Source organism: Drosophila guanche, unplaced genomic scaffold (assembly GCF_900245975.1).
Source record: "Drosophila guanche unplaced genomic scaffold, DGUA_6, whole genome shotgun sequence".
Taxonomy (NCBI): Eukaryota; Metazoa; Arthropoda; class Insecta; order Diptera; family Drosophilidae; genus Drosophila; species Drosophila guanche.
In genome coordinates, this window is record NW_022995765.1 from 76992 (window position 1) to 91871 (window position 14880).

General features: G+C 39.7%; 1 long non-coding RNA gene across 2 annotated transcripts; it reads right to left on the reverse strand.

Moving 5' to 3' along the window:
- Positions 1 to 9045: 9045 nt before the first annotated feature.
- On the reverse strand, positions 9046 to 11032 carry LOC117591114. 2 transcript variants are annotated; one of them, XR_004574356.1, is made up of 2 exons: positions 9605 to 11032; positions 9046 to 9484 (listed from the first exon to the last, which is right to left on the reverse strand). It is a non-coding gene; the product is annotated as an uncharacterized LOC117591114 (long non-coding RNA). The 2 variants fall into 2 exon arrangements; XR_004574355.1 differs by having other exon boundaries at positions 9598 to 11032.
- Positions 11033 to 14880: the final 3848 nt, after the last annotated feature.

A 14880-nucleotide genomic window follows, 5' to 3' on the forward strand; every position in this document is an offset into this window, starting at 1 on the left:
CGGCTTAGAAGAAACACGAGATTTTTGATATGCCTCAATTTGTAGCTTTAGATCTTTGATGTTTCTAGCCTGGTATAGAATAATTTTGTTTGACCTTGTATCTGGAATACCCTCTGTTGAAAAAGACCCCTGTGCTACCTGCTCGCTTTGTACATACATAATTACATTAAAATTCGCGTGCTGGTTTAGGCCAAACACAGGTTCGATCGGACAGACAGAAAGTATAGGAAACCACATAAAATTGAATAGTTATGACACTGCAAGATGTTGTTGCAAAAGCTGAGTGGGTTTTAGCTGTTCTACTGCTGCGCTGGTGTTGCTACGACAGCTGATTGCCCACCCTACAGCAAGACCAAAAGAGAGGCCGATGATCCCTTGAACGACCTAACACTCTACCCTACTTCCATACTACGACGAGACATGGCACCCACAATCCGAACAACTAGAACATTTTGAAATTCAAATTAAAACTTATTGATTATAACAGAATGCTCATAGCAAAAAAAACGTAAGTATAAAAGGGAATTTAAGCGTACTTCAAGGTTATCACAAAAAAAAAGGTTTAGGAAAAAAAATAAAATAGGTAAAAATAATATATATAAATATAAATATAAAGATATAAATAATCTATATAAATAAAGAAAATAATAAATGGTTTGAAAGTAATAAAATTTAAATTCACATAAGTATATGTCGAAAAAAATGGTTAAAACTATATTAGTGCTCTCACTCTCCTTCCTCATTCCCTCTCTTATAATCTTTGTGACATGCAATAAAAGTAATTTGCTTTCCACTTACGTGCATATCTCGCAACCTTCCATCTCCAAAAGCGTTTTTTTTTCGAGAAAGAAAGCACAAACACAAAATCTAAGTAGAAGAGCTAATATTTTTTTTCTTCGCTCTCGCAATGTTTCACTTAACACTACCAAACTTATTTTACACTTAGGCTAGGGTGGGACAAAAAAAAGCCAGAGATATGTATACAAAAATTTAACGAACGGTTATTTAACCGACATTTCCCGATTAGAAAATCGCGGCTTCCCCGTCCAGACGGTGGCTTCGGGGTTGAGAATTAAACTATTTCTCGTCCAATTGCAGCGGCTTCTCTCGGCTTTAGTTGCGCCTAATAGCGGCGAATTCCCGATCGCTGGGAGCGCAATCAATTATTAATTATTTGGCACTGCCGTAGACAAAACAGTAGTTTTTGTTTGTGCTTTTCTACTCGGCGAAACGAGTGATTTTATTCCCTTTAATGCACGGCTTTGGTTCAAGGGTGAATGAACTTGTAGCTTCAATGTAAAAGATTTGCACTAAGTACTAAGTGCCAATCTGCACTTGCAAAAACGGAAAACAAAAGGAAAAGAGAGAAGAAAAAAAATGTTGATTCTACCGTATCACAATTTTCTGCTTAACAAAAAAAAAACACGAACAAGAATGTATGGCTTACCGCTTATTTGCGTTTGGCACTTTTTTGATATTCTAAGCGGCTCAGCGGCGGCTGTATTTCTCTTCAGGTATTTTCTGAATATCTTTGTACAATTTTCAGCCGCGGTTTAAGCTCTTCGCACTAAAACTTGCCAAACCAGACTCTTCGCTGAACTAGCTGAGTGCAGCAGAATTGAAAAGACCGTGGCATTAGCTGAACTTCCTTCACACCCCGGTTAACAGCGAAAGTGGGAGTACGCCATTTCCAAAATGTTAACATGATTACAAATAAACCTCTCTTCACCTGGAACTTCTACCACCTTGTATCGTCGATCAGCTGATGTACCATACAGGAGCTAGAAAAAATTTACGAAAGTCAAAGGCATATATTCGGCCTCTAACAAAAAAAAGTCTAACCCAAAAACAAGCGTCACTACAATTTCCCCCTTACCAAAATCACACTTTAGGGGAACAACACCAAAAGTGGGATCCACGCTTGAAAAGAAAAATAAGAATGTACTGTTTAAGGTCTTTTGCATAAAATTTCCCTATAAATTTACCTTGCAAATCTTCAACCTCATAATAGCAATTTCCCAGCTTCCGTCTTATCCGGCTTTTTATAAAAGCTGGTGCTAGTTTAGCAAATAAATCCTTTTGCGAAGTTGCTTTGCTGGAAGTTCCTGCGGTATATCTCCTGACCTACCTTATAAAACACATCCCGACTTCGTAAATTATACGTTTTTTCATTTCGAGTGTTGGGCTTGCATCGCATCCTTTGCCTTGTGTCTAATGAGATCTTCTTGGCTCACTTGTACCGTACGATTTTCTAACATCTGTAACTTCCTTAACAGCTTATAGCTGGCTCCGTCAACTACCATGTGCTGGCCAAAGGAGAGGCGATATGGAGTCGTATTTATTGCGGAATGAACCGAGGAACATAGAGCACAAAAAATGCTACTGAGCTGCTCATCCCAATTCTTTTGATCAGGGCAAACATATGACTTTATGGCAGCTATAACTGATGGGTTCACTCGTTTAGATGCGTTGGCTTGCGGAGCGTAAAACGAAGTATATGTGTGTAAGATATGATACTTTTTAAGTAGAGAGTTAAAAATCTCTGATCTGAACTGCACGTCATTGTCCGAGACTATTGTTTCCGGAACCCCGAAACAATGAAACAAATCTTCTTCCAGATGTCGAGCTACTATGTCAGCCGTAAATTTTTTTACTGGCTTTAGGAAGGGGAACTTAGACAAGTGATCTACAACGATAAATATACCTATATGATAACATCGACTTCGGGGATAAGGCCCAAGGAAATCTACATAAAGTTTTTAGAAAAACCTATCAGATTGACCTGTGTTCCCTAACGGAGGTCGAAGTGTGCGGTTGGGATATTTGGTGCTCTTACACACAACACAACAGTTTATATGCCGTTCTGGCTCTTTTATGCAGGCTATAATTTTTGTGTTGCCCTGGAACCATCCCATGCCTTTGCAGACTGGAGGTGTGCCGGGGTCCTTGTCCAGGAGCTCGAAGCAGCGGTCGGCCAATGCCGCTTCCACCCACTTCCACTGGTTCCTCGGGATTCTTCCGTCCAATCCAATCTTCCGATTCAATCTGCGCAAAGGACACATTTGGCAATATCCTGGATCGCTTTGCAGCTGGTCAGGCGTCTCTTGCGAGCGCTGCCTTTTTGCTTGCTGGTGCGGTCTATGCGGTTCCAGAGTAAAGTTCGGAAGCACTTCCGAGGCCCACTTTACTTTCTTCAGCCAGTCGTCTGAGGGGCTGGCTTCTGTGCTCGCGTACTGCCGACGGAGTATATGCCCTGCACTCCTCTTTTCGGCGTATGTGAACCGTTTATCTTCGGCGCTGCTCGATGGCCCAGCCTCCCCCTCTACTTTGCCAGAAGGTCGGGCAGCCGCAATGTTGCTTAGCTGCCTCTCCAATTCGTCAGTATTGCTTGCTCGCTTCCTCGCTGTCAACCGGGCAGGTCTTTCCGGCTATCGAGCGGGTTAGGCCAGGCCTTTCGGGCGCTGCCTTTCCCTGCTTGGGATTGCTCCCTTCAGACGTTTGGGGAGTGTTTGTTTTTTTGTTTTTTTTTTTCTTTTTATTATTATTTTTATACATTCTGCCAGCCAGACTGACTCTCGCCACGGGTCGAATGACACCTTAGTCCGGCCCGGTTTCAGGTGGGTGGGTGTGGATGAGGATAGGTGTTGTGTGGGGAAGGGAAGTGTGTGAGCTACTTATACGAGGCGGCACCACTAGCGCATCGTCAGTGTTGCTACTTCGCGAACACCCACTGGCTGTTCACAGCTGACCTACCTCACAAAAATCAACATTTTTGCATTACGAAGCTGTATATTACCCAGACGGTAAGGCAAAAACCACAAAGTGTTTGGATTCACTTTTTATTAGATAATCAAAGTTTTCTAAAACCAGATCTAAGATACTTAAGTTATGTGAAAAAACCGCTATCTCTAAAATAACCTAAAACAAAATAGTACAAGCTTTGAAAATTCTTAAAAGAAAAGTTCTGCCATAGAAAATAAACCCGACTTTTCCCGAGTTTGTTATCTGAATCAATCAGATCTAAAACACTTAAGTTATGTTAAAAAAACACCAGCTCTGAAAAAACCTTTAACAAAAAATTACAAACTTAAACACTCTTTAACAGAAACTTCTGCCATAGAAAATAAACCCGACTTTTCCCGATTTTTTAAAGTCAAAATTTAGTAAAAATGCAGAATCCTCTTTTTATGGTAGGACACTGACGGTTTATTTATTTATCTTTATTCATAGTTTGTTCCATTGGTGTTGGTTTGGCTTCATTTTAACAGATTATCTGATGTGCGTATTACTTTGGCGGCGACTGTCGCTGGACGTTATCCCTCTTTCTCCCGTTGCAACCGAGTACTCCTGCTATCGATATGTTCGGTCAGAGACAGACGATTAATGAGTGTGACCGCTTCTGGTGTCCTGGTCACTACCGTACCCCAATCGGATCCCACATTCGGCCCTCCTGACGTAGGATTCGTCCCGAATTCCTTCATATAGCCCGCAACTGTCGATGTTTCGAACGGCCCTTCTCCTTCTCCCACCGTTTTCTACTTCGTATCGGCCATGGTCACTAACTTTCACTAGTTTGTATGTCCTTAAGCACTTGCCCTTCAATTTTAAACCTGTCCCATACTGCGTGCGTTTATTGGCTACCAAATTNTCAACATTTTTGCATTACGAAGCTGTATATTACCCAGACGGTAAGGCAAAAACCACAAAGTGTTTGGATTCACTTTTTATCTGCATCAATCACCTTTTCAGATAATCAAAGTTTTCCACAACCAGATCTAAGATACTTAAGTTATGTGAAAAAACCGCTATCTCTAAAATAACCTAAAACAAAATAGTACAAGCTTTGAAAATTCTTAAAAGAAAAGTTCTGCCATAGAAAATAAACCCGACTTTTCCCGAGTTTGTTATCTGAATCAATCAGATCTAAAACACTTAAGTTATGTTAAAAAAAACACCAGCTCTGAAAAAACCTTTAACAAAAAATTACAAACTTAAACACTCTTTAACAGAAACTTCTGCCATAGAAAATAAACCCGACTTTTCCCGATTTTTTAAAGTCAAAATTTAGTAAAAATGCAGAATCCTCTTTTTATGGTAGGACACTGACGGTTTATTTATTTATCTTTATTCATAGTTTGTTCCATTGGTGTTGGTTTGGCTTCATTTTAACAGATTATCTGATGTGCGTATTACTTTGGCGGCGACTGTCGCTGGACGTTATCCCTCTTTCTCCCGTTGCAACCGAGTACTCCTGCTATCGATATGTTCGGTCAGAGACAGACGATTAATGAGTGTGACCGCTTCTGGTGTCCTGGTCACTACCGTACCCCAATCGGATCCCACATTCGGCCCTCCTGACGTAGGATTCGTCCCGAATTCCTTCATATAGCCCGCAACTGTCGATGTTTCGAACAGCCCTTCTCCTTCTCGCACCGTTTTCTACTTCGTATCGGCCATGGTCACTTTCACTAGTGTGTATGTCCTTAAGCACTTGCCCTTCAATTTTAAACCTGTCCCATACTGCGTGCGTTTATTGGCTACCAAATTATTGATCTTATACTTCTTTGCTACCTTTCATTTAGCATCAAACGCTCGCTTGTTCTCCGCTTGCATATTCTCAATATTTTTCCTTGCTCAAGTTGTCACGCTCATCATCCAATTCTGAAATCAGGCAGTCCTAAATCAATTCTCTGAGCTGCACATCACCTGGAATACGCATATCTAAACCAGTCAGTAATTTAAATGGCGAAACCTTGGTACTCCTCGGCTCGGTATTATTGATGATCTGTTGTATCTTACCGACATGCTTATACCAGCACCCCGGACTTTTATGACTGACTTTCGATGACATTGGGACTACTTTTTATGAATACGCTCGACTTGTCCATTTCCCCTGGGTACGCCTGTTGCAATTAACAAATGTTGTGTCTTCTCCCTATCGCAAAACGCCTTAAACAGATGCGAAGTGAACGCAGCTCCGCGATCTGAAACGACCCTATATGTGTTTCTAAAGAAAACAGCCTGACGCTCCAAACAGCTAATAACTTCTTCTACTCCTGTGCTTCGAGTATTATACAACCACGCGTACTTGGACAAGGCATCTACAATCACGAAAATGTGATTATATCGTTTTTTCGTCAACTCCATAGGGCCAACATGATCAACATGGTAGGTTACCAGCGGCTTATCCCCTTTGTCTATCGGTGTGAGGAACCCTCTTGCCGACCTGCCTTTGATTAACTAGAATGCACTCTACACAGCTATTAACTACTCACGCTACTTTCTCCTTGAGCTTGGGAATATAATATGACTTCTCGATCAAATCCTGAGTCTTTTTACAAGAAAAGTGACCTTGCTTGTGATTGATCTTAATGATCTCGTTTTCCATGACCGAAGGTACCACTAGCAACTCTTTATTGGGATCTTTGAACTTGTTTCGAAACATAGAAATCTTCATATCCTTTGGTCTCGACCACACTTTTGACCACCTTCGTCCATTCGTCTAACTGCTATGTCTCCCTCAAACGGTGTAGCAAACTATCAGTTAGAACATGACACAATACCCTTCTCAACGCATCGACATGTCTCATTTTAGAACCGGATTTGTGCTCTATTTCATAGTCGAAGTCTTGGAGATACATTGCCCATTTTTCTTCTTCATGGTCATGGCAAAAGTGTTACAGTCTGTAACTATCTTGAAATTTTTCCCTAGGACGTACACTCGCCTCTTTACCGCAAGCACTTCTAGTTCATAAGAATGATACATCTCCTCACAAGGCTTTGTTTTAAGACTCATGTAGAAAACTGGATGCCACAAATTATCACCTGAATCTCCGTTTCCAGCGATTGATCATAAATCTTCAAAACTAGTCCACTAATCAACGCTCCCTTTAATTTCTCAAATGCCGTTAAATGTTTTTCCTGCAATTCGAACTTCACCTCTTTACGCAACAAATCAGACAGCGGTTTGGCAATTACAACATCCTGTCCATTCTGACTTACGAAAGATTTATACTTTTGGGATTCTGGCGAAACAGGAACGTGAAAGAAACCATTTGTCAAATCTAGGGTCCGTCTCGGATGTTGATATACCGGTAACTCATCTGTCAACAAGAACTTCATCTCTACTGGCGAACTGAGATTTCTCTTTGTCTCATAGTTATCGATCATAAGCTTCACTTCAGATGCGACATTCTGACTCAAATGAACTAAATCTAAGAAAGGTTTCTCCTGATAGTCTTACAAGCTTAACATGCACTGGCTCTCAAACTCGCTCATCAGCTGCACACAGGAACTCTGCCCTAACTGACCATCCTCTGTTCCTAACTCAACACCTTTTTCTACACGACGAACACTTGGCGAAAATGTAGTGCCGTTCTTGGTTACCATCATATCGACGTTGTCTAGGAACGTTGTGCCCAAAATTGCATCGTACTTCATATCCCCATCAGGAATACCAGGAAATTCGATCGACATGTCAATACCATCGATAGTGACCTTTGCATCGAAACTACCAAAAGTCAAGACCTGACTTTCACCGATCCCTGTTAAAACGTTCTGGCGACCTATCAGACTGTCCACGCCTACGCCTAGTTTCCAAAAAACACTCCTACGCATCAAACAAAATACAGTATTCATGCAAATCACTTATTTCTGTTCCAGTCTCGAATAAAAGGGTGGTGATGGTTTTGAAACGACTTTTCTGTCTTTAACTGCATTTGTTTCTCTCTCTGTCTTAACTTTTCCTGCTCGATGTCCTGGCTGATCACATTTAAAACAGTTCTCCCTCACAGGACAATCTCTCTTTATATGTGAAGAGTCTCCCCACCTGAAACACTTCCTACTAGATCCAGCTGCCACTTCTTTTCCTATCTCATTTCCAACCTTGCTGATCGGCCCACCACACTTGCTTGGCGGCTTAGAAGAAACACGAGATTTTTGATATGCCTCAATTTGTAGCTTTAGATCTTTGATGTTTCTAGCCTGGTATAGAATAATTTTGTTTGACCTTGTATCTGGAATACCCTCTGTTGAAAAAGACCCCTGTGCTACCTGCTCGCTTTGTACATACATAATTACATTAAAATTCGCGTGCTGGTTTAGGCCAAACACAGGTTCGATCGGACAGACAGAAAGTATAGGAAACCACATAAAATTGAATAGTTATGACACTGCAAGATGTTGTTGCAAAAGCTGAGTGGGTTTTAGCTGTTCTACTGCTGCGCTGGTGTTGCTACGACAGCTGATTGCCCACCCTACAGCAAGACCAAAAGAGAGGCCGATGATCCCTTGAACGACCTAACACTCTACCCTACTTCCATACTACGACGAGACATGGCACCCACAATCCGAACAACTAGAACATTTTGAAATTCAAATTAAAACTTATTGATTATAACAGAATGCTCATTCGTTTTTTTTGCATTCATATTTTCCCTTAAATTCGCATGAAGTTCCAATAGTGTTTTTTTTTCCAAATCCTTTTTTTTATTTTATCCATTTTTATTATATATATTTATATTTATATTTCTATATTTATTAGATATATTTATTTCTTTTATTATTTACCAAACTTTCATTATTTTAAATTTAAGTGTATTCATATACAGTAAAAAAATGGTTAAAACTATATTAGTGCGCTCACTCTCCTTCCTCATTCCTTCTCTTATAATCTTTGTGACATGCAATAAAAGTAATTTGCTTTCCACTTACGTGCATATCTCGGAACCTTCCATCTCCAAAAGCGCTTTTTTCGATGCGAGGCGGCGAATCTGTTGCACTTTTTAAAAAGGGAAGAAAAAAATAAAAGAAAGCACAAACACAAAATCTAAGTAGAAGAGCTAATAATTTTTTTCTTCGCTCTCGCGATCTTCGTCTTCTCTCTCTTCAATGCTCGCATATTTTCGGCTCTCAACGCCACTGTGGTGAATACCAGACAATATTAGAAGAGAAAGACATGCACGAAGAACAAAAAGGGAAGAGGAACGTCGATTGCACCAATTAACGGCGTTTTCTAATGCTCCACACAATATTAAAATTTTTAACCACTTTTATGTGACTTTTACATTCCTCCGTAATCACTTAATATTTCATGTTTCACTTAACACTACCAAACTTATTTTACACTTAGGCTAGTGTGGGACAAAAAAAAAAGCCAGAGATATGTATACAACAATTTAACGAAGGTTACGGCTTCCCCGTCCAGACGGTGGCTTCGGAGGTGCGAATTAAACTATTTCTCGTCCAATTGCAGCGGCTTCTCTCGGCTTTAGTTGCGCCTAATAGCGGCGAATTCCCGATCGCCGGGAGCGCAATCAATTATTAATTATTTGGCACTGCCGTAGACAAAACAGTAGTTTTTGTTTGTGCTTTTCTACTCGGCAAAACGAGTGATTTTATTCCCTTTAATGCACGGCTTTGGTTCAAGGGTGAATGAACTTGTAGCTTCAATGTAAAAGATTTGCACTAAGTACCAAGTGCCAATCTGCACTTGCAAAAACGGAAAACAAAAGGAAAAGAGAGAAGAAAAAAAATGTTGATTATACCGATTCACAATTTTCTGCTTAATAAAAACACAAACAAAAATGTATGGCTTACCACTTACTTGCGTTTGGCACTTTTTTGATATTCCAAGCGGCCCAGCGGCAGCTGTATTTCTCTTCAGGTATTTTCTGAATATCGTTGTACAATTTTCAGACGCAGTTTAAGTTCTTTGCCCTAAAACTTGGTATTGGTCTGAGAAGCGACTTGATCGACTCACGTCTAGAATTGAAAAGACCGTGGCATAAGCTGAACTTCCTGCGCATCCGGTTAACAGCGAAAGTGGGACATACGCCATTTCCAAAATGCTAACATGATTACAAATAAACCTCTCTTTACCTGGAACTTCTACCACCTTGTATCGTCGATCAGCTGATGTACCAAACAGGAGCTAGCAAAAAGTTACGAAAGTCGGCCTTTAACAAAAAAAACTCTAACCCAAAAACTACAATAGGTTAACTCCAAACTCCTCTAACAAGGCCGATTTCAAACTTTCTGCACAAACATCTTGGCTGCTCCACCTAGCAACTGTTTTGCATACACGAATACCTGTAGCTGGTTCCACTCAACTGTAGCTGCACAATCTTCCAACTCTCCTCTCCATTGATCGATATCCGGGGACTTCGATCCTGAGAACTGACTTACGCTGCCCTCGACATCTTTAAGGGTGAACCACGATCTACCTGGTCTCTCAACTCCTAGCCCTTGATGCCAGCCTGCTCTGTTTTGTCGATTGATTGTAGTTGACACGGATGACACCGATATAATATCTTCTCACCATTATCCTCCGTCTCTGACTCACCCTCGATATATACTTCGTAATGTGACAATAATCTCTGTTGCAATTCCACCTTTAATCCAGTCGTACTCAATTGCAACTCATACAACTTCCAACGCAACTCTCAAACTCGCAATGCCAAGATCTCGCTTCTCTCCATTTTAAAAATATTACAAAAACAAACTTTCTGGCAACGCTCCCTCTCCAGTCTGACCTCTTTTGCCCCGCTTACACTCGGGGATGATTGCTGCTGTCCCGCTCCGTCTCGTGCTCGCGCCTCTCTGTAGCGCCACGCACACTTTGAAGACTTTCAAACTCAACTGGAACCTTCTCGTCGTCTTCGGCTGTTGCCAAAATTCGTGCACCAGACCTTGGCCTACACGTTCCTGCACACAACCCCCGATGACGCAACCAGATCCAATGTCTTGTATCTGCTTCTTCGCTGCCTGCACCACGTGTCCACGAGATGCTTCTTGTCCAAGTTCTACAGCACGTATCGACAATCTCTTTCTCAGCCCTTCCTTGCTTCAGATTGTCTTTACCCCCTTGTGTATGGTAGTATTGGTTGAGTTGGTCGCCGCCTATCGCTTCCTGCGCTTTACCTTGCCTTCTTGCAATGGCGCGTCTCCCTTGTAAAATATTGAGCTCAAACTTAATCCAATGGTAGGCTTTTATCTCCCAGACTGTAAGGCAAAACCAAAAAGTGTTGGATCCACTTTAATGCTGCATCAGCTTTTCAGATAATCAAAGTTCTATAAAACCAGATATAAGATACTTAAGTTATGTGAAAAACAAACCGCTACCTTTAAAAAACCTTAAACAAAAAATTACATACTTAATTACTTAAAAACAAAAAATTCTTCGTTTGAATATTAGCCCGACTTTTCCCGAGTTTTTAAAATCAAAATTTCGTAAAAAATACCTCACAAAAATCAACATTTTTGCATTTCAAAGCTTTATATTTCCCAGACGGTAAAGCAAACCCCAAGCAGTTTGGATTCGCTTTTTAGCTGCATCAATCAGCTTTTCAGATAAGCAATGTTGTATACAACCAGATCTAAGATACTTAAGTTTATGAAAAAACAAACCGCTACCTCTGAAATAACCTTAAACAAAAAATTACAAACTTTAAAAACTATTGGAAAAAATTTTCTGCCATGGAAAATAAGGCCGACTTTTCCCGAGTTTTTAAAGTCAAACTTTCGTAAAAATATCTCACAAAAATCAACATTGTTGCATTTCAAAGCTTTATATTTCCCAGACGGTAAAGCAAACCCCAAGCAGTTTGGATTCGCTTTTTAGCTGCATCAATCAGCTTTTCAGATAAGCAATGTTGTATACAACCAGATCTAAGATACTTAAGTTTATGAAGAAACAAACCGCTACCTGTGAAAAAAACCTTAAACAAAAAATTACATACTTAATAAATTCTTAAAAAAAAGTTCTGCTTTAGAAAAAAGGCCCGACTTTTCCCGAGTTTTTAAAATCAAAATTTCGTAAAAAATACCTCAAAACGAGAAGAACAACTTTTATACCCGGCACTGAGTACTACATCTGTACCTTAGCGGTTATTTGTCAAATTTTAAATTATTTCTGCATCTGTCATCTACATCTACAACACTTCTCACACCAACACGCTCCTTTAGCTCGCCCCCCTTCCCTAGACCCACACACTGCAGACTCGCGGCCAAATTTGGTGGCTCTAGCTTTTATGGTCTCTGAGATCCAGGCGCTCAACAAGACGGACGCACAGACAGACATGGCTCTATCGACTCGGCTAATGATGCTGATCAAGAATATATATACTTTATGGAAACGGAAACGCTTCCTTCTGTGCGTTACATACAACCGTTATTCCTCACAAATACAATATACCCTATTTACTCTTCGGATACCGGGTATAAAAATTGTAAACTTTAAAAACTGTTCAACAGAAACTTCTGCCTTAGAAAATAGGCCCGACTTTTCCCGAGTTTGTTATCTGAATCAATCAGATCTAAGAAGCTTAAGTTGTGTGAAAAAAACTGCCACCTCTAAAAAACCTTAAAAAAAAATTAAAAACTTTAAAAACTCTTTAACAGAAACTTCTGGCATAGAAAAGAAGCCCGACTTTTCCCGAGTTTTTAGATAATCAGCTTTTCAGATAATCAAAGTTATATAAAACCAGATCTAAGATACTTAAGTTTATGAAAAAACAAACTGCTACCTCTTAAAAAACCTTAAACAAAAAATTACATACTTAATTACTTAAAAACAAAAAATTCTTCGTTTGAATATTAGCCCGACTTTTCCCGAGTTTTTAAACTCAACATTTCGTAAAATATATCTAAAAAAAATTAACATTTTTGCATTCCAAGCTTTATATTACCCAGACGGTAGGTCAAACCCCAAGCAGTTTGGATTCACTTTTTAGCTGCATCAATCAGCTTTTCAGATAATCAGAAAAAAACGCTACCTCTGAAATAACCTTAAACAAAAAATTACAAACTTTAAAAAGACTTTTAAAAGCGACTTTTCCCGAGTTGTTAATATAAAAATTTCGTAAAAAATACCTCACAAAAATCAACATTTTTGCATTTCAAAGCTTTATATTTCGCAGACGGTAATGCAAACCCTAAGCAGTTTGGATTCGCTTTTTAGCTGCATCAATCAGCTTTTCAGATAAGCAATGTTGTATACAATCAGATCTAAGATACTTAAGTTTATGAAAAAACAAACCACTACCTCTGAAAAAACCTTAAACAAAAAATTTCATACTTAATAAATTCTTAAAAAAAAGTTCTGCTTTAGAAACGAAGGCCCGACTTTTCCCGAGTTTTTAAAATCAAAATTTCGTAAAAAATACCTCAAAACGAGAAGAACAACTTTTATACCCGGCACTCAGTACTACATCTGTACCTTAGCGGTTATTTGTCAAATTTTAAACTTTTTCTTCACCTGTCATCTACATCTACAACACTTCTCACACCAACATGCTCCGTTAGCTCGCCCCCCTTCCCTAGACCCACACTGCAGACTCGCGGTGACGTGTGAGACGCTTCTTAAGCGTCACAACTGTTATACCCCGCACTCTGGACTACATCTAGATGTAGAATAAATCGCCAACCACTAGATATCGTTCACATTACAGAACACGTAGTAAAAAGCCTACTAAATAAAATGCATCAAAAATATTGGATCAGTTAATCATATTTTCCAATTTATGAGATATTTAAAACAGCAATAAAATTGGTACTTTTTCCTTGCACATTCTGTGCAATAATGACCGCTAGGTTTCAAAGCAGATTTTTCGTGGCGCCATCTATGAAAATTACTGGTACGCAACTTTGATGGTCACTCTTTTTCTAATACAGAGCGTTAAAAACCGAGTCTTGGTTATAACTTTTAAAAATTAGCTTTTGGCCACTGTTTCCGCAACTCCTCGCAACCAGTTCGGAATCAAAATCTCGAAATAAAAAGCCAAGTGCTGCTGGTTCGACCGAGTCGGAATTCAAATCAATTTAATCTCTTCTTCTTTTCAATTTCGATATTCACCTATTATATGCATGTTCTTCTTCTTTCTCTATCGTATTCACATATCACATGTATGTTCTATAGCAACACGCTTCTGTCAGTATGTCGTAAATGCAACAATTTAATATCTTAATGCTACAAATTCATTTTACTTATACAAAATACTAATTTCTCCGGGCCATAATTTGGCTAATTGGCGTAAACAGCCACCAAAACTGGTCATTGGGACAATAGTGCATCTGTACCTCAGCAGGGGCCGAGTGAAGCAGAGTGTGAATGAAAGAATGTGAAAAGAACAACAAAAGCTGCAGGACAGTGTGGGTTTAGGCACTGCTAATTAATTTCTTCTTTCTGGCTGTAATAATGATCCAATCCAATTTGGTGATCTGATAGATATGGCCATTCTCTACGGAACGGCGTTTTTAGTTTTCTTTTATCTTCAAAATTGTAGATTTGGGAGGTTTTCGCCTTTTTGCGGAGGCGGAAGGGGGCGTGGCTCATTTTTAAAATACACTGGTTTCAGTGTGAGCATACAGCAGTCCGGAGCCAACATTTGGTGTCTCTACCCTATTTACTCTTCGAGTGCCGGGTATACAAATTCATACATAATAAATTCTTAAAAAAAAGTTCTGCTATAGAAAATAATCTCGACTTCGAACTCAACTGTAGCTGCACAATCTTCCAACTCTCCTATCCATTGATCGATATCCGGGGACTTCGATCCTGAGAACTGACTTACGCTGCCCTCGACATCTTTAAGGGTGAACCACGATCTACCTGGTCTCTCAACTCCTAGCCCTTGATGCCAGCCTGCTCTGTTTTGTCGATTGATTGTAGTTGACACGGATGACACCAATATAATGTCTTCTCACCATTATCCTCCGTCTCTGACTCACCCTCGATATATACTTCGTAATGTGACAATAATCTCTGTTGCAATTCCACCTTTAATCCAGTCGTACTCAATTGCAACTCATACAACTTCCAACGCAACTCTCAAACTCGCAATGCCAAGATCTCGCTTCTCTCCATTTTACAAAAACAAAAGA